Consider the following 7,322-nt stretch of genomic DNA (forward strand, 5'->3'; position numbering starts at 1 on the left):
CTCCAGGACTGGGCGGCCACCGAGATTCAGAGGGGCCGTACAGACCGATGCTTCCGAGAGCTCCGCAGGCTGGGCATCCTGGCTGTGTGGCCTCAGGCAGGTTTCTTACCCTCGCCGAGCAGATCAGGACTCACTGTGCCCGTGCCGCAGGGCTGTGGTGAGAGTTAAGTGAATGGGCCTAGGTGAGCTCCCAGCATCCTTTAAGGGCACACACCCAAGCCGGCAGCGGTTGAGGTTCGCTTCCTGCTTCTTTCTTACCTGCACGACCCACGGGAAGGACCCAGCAAGGTTCGGCCCTCTGAGCGGCCTCTGTAAGGCAGCCTCAAGTGTGAGTACCAGGGAGGGTGAGACCCATCAGTTCCTGACTGACACAGCCCTCTGCCGAAGTCATACGGAATGACAAAGACCACTTGGGAAACACAGATATGCCCTAATCTGTTAGTGCTTTCTTTCGGGGCATTGTAAATGCACCTAGTTTAAGCCCCACACAGCCGGGCAGGGAACACCAGGGAAGGAAAGCAACGCCAGGAAAGACCATCAGGACCCTTAGGTCCCCCGGCTAGACGCCAGAGAGGGCATCCAGATTGTTTGGCTCTGAAGCTCATTTCTTTGCTCTGCAGCTTTATCACAGAAGGCGGGGCAGTTCCCTTTCACAACTCTTTCTAGCAGACTGAACTGGCTAGCTCAAAAATGTAGGGAGCCTCCCGTTCCCGGAGACATTCGGGCAGATACTGAGCTAGAGATGGTCAGTGGGGTGGGTGGTAGGAGAGGCAGATTTGACTGCACTGGAGGGCAGTGAGCTCAAGTACCCAGGTGAGGCCAGAAGGCATCCTTGTGGTCCTAGCTGGCACAGTGAATGGCTCCAACCGCAATACCGACGGCCACATGAGCTGGGCTTCGTGCCTTTGCAAAAGCAGTTGTGTATTGGAACTGGCTTCCTGACTTTGAAACCCAGAAGTTAGAGTGCTACTCTAAGACCAAGGGTGAGCAAGTGTGTCAGCTGGCCAGCCTCAAAGGACTTAGAACCGCTCCTCTGGTGAAAGAGCACAGCTAGGAAGTGGCCCATGGGGTGTCAGGACTGTGCGGGTCTCAGTCGCCACCCACCCAGGGGACACTGTCTACCCTAGCCCTAGCTGCAGGAAACCCCTGCTGGTGGGGAGGCATTGCCAGTGTCTGCCGTGTGCACCCCTAGGTGGCCCTGAGGCAGAGATAGCCTTGCTCACTATGAGAACAAGGAGCTGGGAACAGCTGGGGACCCTTGAGGAACCAGGAGGGTGCCAGAGCCATTCTAGTTGGAATCTGCAGATCTGCCTGAGTCCTCCTTTGCCCTCCTGCCACCCCCACCCCCACTACTAGAGCTAAGAAGCGTGTAATCCACTGTGCCCAGCCAGCCCTCACTGGGACACTAGTGCCCCACGGAAGCGCTCAGGTGTGTCCTCTCCCAAGGAGTCTCTCTTTCCTGGTCTCTGTTGTCCTGGGTGTCCAAAGGCTGTGGAGGGAGACAGAAGCCATTAAATGTGCTCCTGCGGGGGCCCTGGGCGAATGACCCCAGTGATGGAGCAGCCTGGGCCACCCGGAGGCCATGGATGGGCTGGGGGCGGGGCCTTCCAGTCACTAAGCACACTTAGGCTGCCTCCCAAGCTCTTCTCTCGGAACCCCTTAGCCAGGCTCTCACCCGACACAGACAAGGACGGTGAGAGTCTGGAGAGGACTGAGGAGCTCTGAGAAAGACACGTGTGTGATCCGGCGATTGTCTGATGTGACAGCTGAGGTCTGCTCTCTGAGGTCTGCCGATCCGAGGGAGGGTGGGGGTCTGCAGAGGGTCTACGTGGCACACCACAGATGCCCAGGGATAGTTGATGAATGACCAAGCACAACTCCCAGAACCCTCGGAGGGGAGAGCTGAGCACTTGCCCTCTCTTACCAGCAGTGAAACCTTGATCTGCAGAGCAGGCAGGTCAAGGTAGGGAGGACAGAAGCCTGGCTGAACTGGGGCAGGCTCTGGGCCAGTCCCATCTCCTGGCCCTACCCTGGGCCTGGTTCACCTGGGCAGGATTAGAGGGACTGGGTGCTCCCTAATTTGCATGCCAAGCTCCTTCTCCTCCAGGCCTGAGATCTATCTAGAAAGGGCTCGGATTCCCGGTAAGGCAACACAGCTTCCTCAGGCCTCAGTTTCCATTTGTACCAGCCTCCTGAGTTATTTTAGAGTTGCAAAGGGCACGAAGAAGCCTGGCATTGGCCTTCCTCTGGGAGGGGGTGTCGAGCTCCTGGAAATGAAAGGGTGACCTTACTCTTGAAGAGCACAAAGCTAGAGGGAGGACAACCGAGTACAGCCAGCGCCCCACAGCCGAGCACTGCCTGCTCTCCAGGAGACGCAAGCTTCATCTTCCACCCGAGTCCATGCAAGAGTGTTCAAGGCAACGTATGTGACATATAGGATTCAAGCTCCCCCACCACCACCAATGTCACATTTAAAAAGTAAAACGAAACAGTGAAACACGATGCGTGTGTAGGCTGGATGGTGCCTTGTATGGAATCTGATAAATCAGTTCACTAACTCAGCCAGGCAGGCACATGCCTATGATCCCAGCCTTTGGGAAGTGATGGCAGGGGAGTCAGGAGTTCAAGGTCATCTTAAGCTTGTAATGAATTTGGGGCCAGCCTCGGCTACACGAGGCCACGCACGCTTCAAAAACGAAAACTAAACCAGTTCAAATCGTGAATTCAGAGGTTGTGTTTGGGCCCTTCTGAGAGGTGGTGACAGGTCGAGGTACCCAGACCCAGCCTCTCTGTTCTCTCTGAGATGTAGCACAGCCATGAAATGGATAAACGGGCAAGCACCACACCCTTTCCCACACAATGGGTATTACAGAAGCTGTAGGCACCAAAACTTAAAACCAAATTTACAAGTTAAAAATACATATCTTTGAAGTTTCCTTTAAGCATAAATGTTGCATGTAATGCAGTCCTTTTTTTGGTGGCTCAGAGTCACCATGTGAACAGAGAATCCTTGGATTTATGTGGAAACTTATCCAGAGATAAGCTAGTCTGAGCCCCTGCATTGGGGGTGCAGGGAGGGCAGTCTAAGGCAGATGCTCTTGGGGACACTGAGGTGGGTAGATTGACTTGTCCTTCAGCTAGGTGACCCTGGGTGCCTCTGCTCTCTCCCTCTCACAGGCCAGCAGCCGCCTGTTCCCTTTACTGCAAAATCTCCTCCAAAATTGTGGTTTCTGACTCACTGCAGGCTTCAGTGACAATCACTGTTGTTAGAATCACATGTAAATCAGGAGTCTGTGGGTTCCAAGCAAGGGACTTCACAGCAGCGGGGCCGGGGAGTCGAGGCTGCTTGCAGGCTCCTCTTCTTATCCCAGGCTCTTCCAAAGATGTTTGTTCTTAGGATCTTTAGGTTGGAGGATAGAAGAGGTATCGTTGTAAATACATAAGAGGTTTATTAATGGCCAGGCATGCACAGACTAATTGCTCCTTCCTGTTTATACACAATCAATCACTTCTATGGTGGGAACCACTGGCAAGAGCAGAGTGGATCAGAAAGATGTCCAGATGGGGGAACGGCCTCAGCTGTTCCATCCTTCAAGTTCAAGACTTTCATGTCAAAACAAAACTACAGCAAGAAAAGCCAACTAAAACAGAAACATGCCTCACCCTGTCCCCTGTTCCTGCCTTCACCCTCTCCTTCCTCCCAGCAAGTGTGGATGGGAGGACTGTTCTCACTGTGCCCAGCTCCCATCCCAGCCCCTTCCCCTCTGCTCAGCTCTCTTTGGGATCCAGGAGAGTCTCCCGCATCCTCAACGCCACAAGCTATGGCTGATACCCTGGTCCTCTCTAAGCTACACAAGCCAGGAAACTGAACTTGGTCTCGCACCACGCCGTGCCCTGTGACGAGAGCAACAAATCAGTCTGGACCACAACTGTATCCTGTTTTCATGTCTGCTGCCTCTAGCCCTGTCATCATATATGTTTCTGTGTTCAATCATTGGATCTGGGCATACTCTCTGGGACCCTCTGATTCACTGCCCAAGATGGTAGACCTATGCCCTCATCTCCTCATTACATCTCTTCCAGAGTCAGCAGCTGTTCTGTGCAGATAGAGGTCCACACCTGGCTCCTGCAGGCCGGTCCACGGGCTCTGTGCCGGCTCCCACCTTTTCTTCCAACCCCTCTTCACCTTCAGCTCACCCCAGCTCTTCTCTTAGCCGTTTCCATTGGCACTGAGCACCCACTGAGTATTTTGACTGTGTAAAGTAATGCCTCCTGGGTTGGCACAGCCCCTCCCTTCTGTTCTTGTCAGATCACAAGACAGAGGGGTCTGCTAGTCCTAGTGCCTGGTGCTGTTTGGCCATGGCTCTGCTTGAGACTTGAGACAGACCTGCACCTGAAGCTCAGCCACCAGGTGACCCTGTAACTTCATGCAAATCACTGAACTTCATCTCTGGGGCTCTGTGCAGCCAGGGGGTAGGGGGAGCTACTGAGGACTTTTCCACATCTGGAATCATGTGACAGCTCATGCACTGTTCTTATTAATCTTAATAGCAGCCCTTTGAAGTGAGTTCTATTCTTATCTGCACTATCTCTATAGAAATGAGAACTGGGTGAGGAGGGGGTGACATAACTTGTCCAAGATGTCACAGCTGTTAAGTGGCAGGCTCAGATCTGCCTGGTTCCATGGTAGGAGCACGTGGCCGTGAGGTCTCCAGGAGGGACAGGGAGGGGAGCTGGAGCACTGCCAGAGTAGAGAAATCTGGACAGATAAGGGTCATGCCGGCCTGGGAGAGAAATCATGGTCACGCAGGCCTGGGAGAAAGCTGATGCTTTGCTGGTCCAGGCTATTGATTTATGGACTACCGGGCCTGCTGGCTGTCCCCCCCCCCAATTCGCCTGCTTGGGGGGAAGGAAAACAGCACATAGCCTGAGGAGAGGGCCATGCAGGGAAACCACAGGGAAGGGGCAGGGTGCTGTGCTGAGTCCAGAGAGCACAGCTGGGCCTGACCTCCGTGCAGGCATGCAGCAGAGCAGGCTGCCTGGAGCAGAGCCAGGCCACAGGACTCCCGGGCAGCAGCTGGAGAGGTCAAGATTTGTTGGCAGGACAAAAAGAGCATGCGCTCTGACCTTAGACCTGGTTCCAACTCCAGGCATAGCCCTTGCTGTGTAGCTTTGGGAGGACACTTCACCCCCCTGAACTTTTGTCCTGTCTTGTAAAATGAGGACACCACCACCCCACCTTTCAGCTTGTGGAGAATAAAAGGGCACCCAGCACAAAGTAGGCCCGTGTGCCTCACCATCCTGTGCCTGCCTTTCCCTGCCCATCTCAAGACTTTTCTCGGGGATCAGGAGGGAGCAGGCCAGGGCTCATCAGCAGAAAGAGATGTGTTCATATCTCTGATATTAAAAGATAACCTTTCTGTCACCCTGCCTTGTCGGGAGAGGAGCCCACATGGCATTCTGACAGCTAAGAGCAGCTCACTTCATATTGTGATGGCTTCCACAGACAATGATGAGGGGCAAAGCCAGCAGGCCAGTAGCTGGTGACAGGACCTTGCTGGAGGTGAGCAGGAGAACTGGTAAGGTGCTGGTGTCTCTCTAGAGACTAGCTGAGGAGGGGACCAAGGAGGCAGGGCCCAGACTTGGATGCTAACAACCTGATGACCTGAGCCTGCTTTTCATTATGAGTGTCAGACAGAAGGGTGGTAGCCTGTCACTTCTGGGAAGGTCTGATGCCAGGATCAAAACCAGTCCGTGTGGTACCAGCCACCCTGCCAACTACTCCCCTCCAGGCCCCTCACCTCAGCAGCTGTTTGGAGGAAGTTCTGCCCTCACTGGCCCTGCAGTGCTGGTGGCCATCACCAATCGCCAGTCGTGAGTCCCTGCTGCTGCCGCCCAGGGACCCTATGGGCAGCTTCCCCACCCCTGACCTCAGGTGCTCATCTGTCACACGGGCAAAGACCCCAACTCATCTACATTTTGCTCCTTCTCCTGTGTTCTGTGGGGCCTGACAGTCTGGGGCTACTGGGAGGCACGCAGATGCCCCTTGGGGCAATGGCTAGTGTGATGGCAGCAAGGCTGGACGGACCAGGCCAATCTAGTCACCAGTTCACTATAGCAAGATAGGAGCAGGAACAGCTACTGAATGGTCAGTCCTAAGGAACAGTGTGCACATGGGAGCAGAGGCAGTGACCTCGGGACCAGAGAGGAGAGATGACTTCCCTGATGCCACTCAGCCAATCTCCCAGCCCTCACTTGGTGCTCTGGGCCCTCCAGGAAAACAACTCATCGTGGAACCACTGCAGAGAGAGGAGGCCAGGCTGTGGGTCTGTACCCATGCCAGCCCCACAAACAGGGGGGCTGGGGTGTGGCAGTGTGAAGCCCCAGTGGAGCAGGGGGACACACAGCTGGGAGGCACTGCCATTGGAGAGGTGCCCACAGTGACTGGGTGCTTTGCCATTAATACCCCTGTGACTGGCCATGCCCCAAGGCTGCAGAGGTCCCAGACCATTTATATTGGGCTCTGTGGAGGTTCATGGTAGGAAAAGCAACCTACTGGAGATCAGGAAGTAGGTGGGGTGAGATATGAACCCGGATGCCAGCTCTGCATACACCCTATCAGCCAAAGTGGTCCCTGACTGAGATGGATTTCTTGGGATAACTTAGAAGCTAGAGACCCACTAGTGTCTCAGTACTTGAGGTGCCATTTTAATTTGGAATTGCCCCAAATGCAGACGCGAACCCTGGGAGGTGATGGAGAATCAGGGACAGCCCAGCTCTTCCTCTCTGAGGAGCCCAGGGCTTCAGAGGACCCAGTCAGAGGTCCCTGTGTCCAGGGTGGCTGAGTGCCTACTAAACTAAGCTGCAGCTCAAGGTCGTCTTTGAGGAAAGGAAGGCAGCTCCTGCCCACCCTTGCTGCCCACTGGAGCTGGGGCTCAGGTGGGGCTGACAGACAGCTGTGAGAGCCTGAGAAGGGGCTGGCTGGGGAGAGGTGGTGACAGTTCCTCGGTGACACAGAGTCCGCACGGGGAGTTTCGTGGAGCCGCTGTGACAGCCTCATCTCTGGTTGTGGGAGAGTATGAAGTGGATACAGAGCAGCCCTCATGCTTCTCTGTGGCTCCCTGAGCAAGGGTTCAGCACAGCGTCTCCTCCCCAGGAGCCCTGGGACTCACCTGTCCCCAGAGACCGGTGACCACATCCAACCCTGTTTAACTCTGTTGCATCTTCTCCCCTAGCTGCAGGTTTGGGGAAGGGGGCTTTTCTGCCTCCACCCCTGACCAGGGTGCCTCCCCAAAGCAGGGCATCCCCCTAGCTCTTAGCTG

Source organism: Psammomys obesus, unplaced genomic scaffold (genome assembly GCF_907164565.1).
Source record: "Psammomys obesus unplaced genomic scaffold, mPsaObe1.curated_primary_1811, whole genome shotgun sequence".
Classification (NCBI taxonomy): Eukaryota; Metazoa; Chordata; class Mammalia; order Rodentia; family Muridae; genus Psammomys; species Psammomys obesus.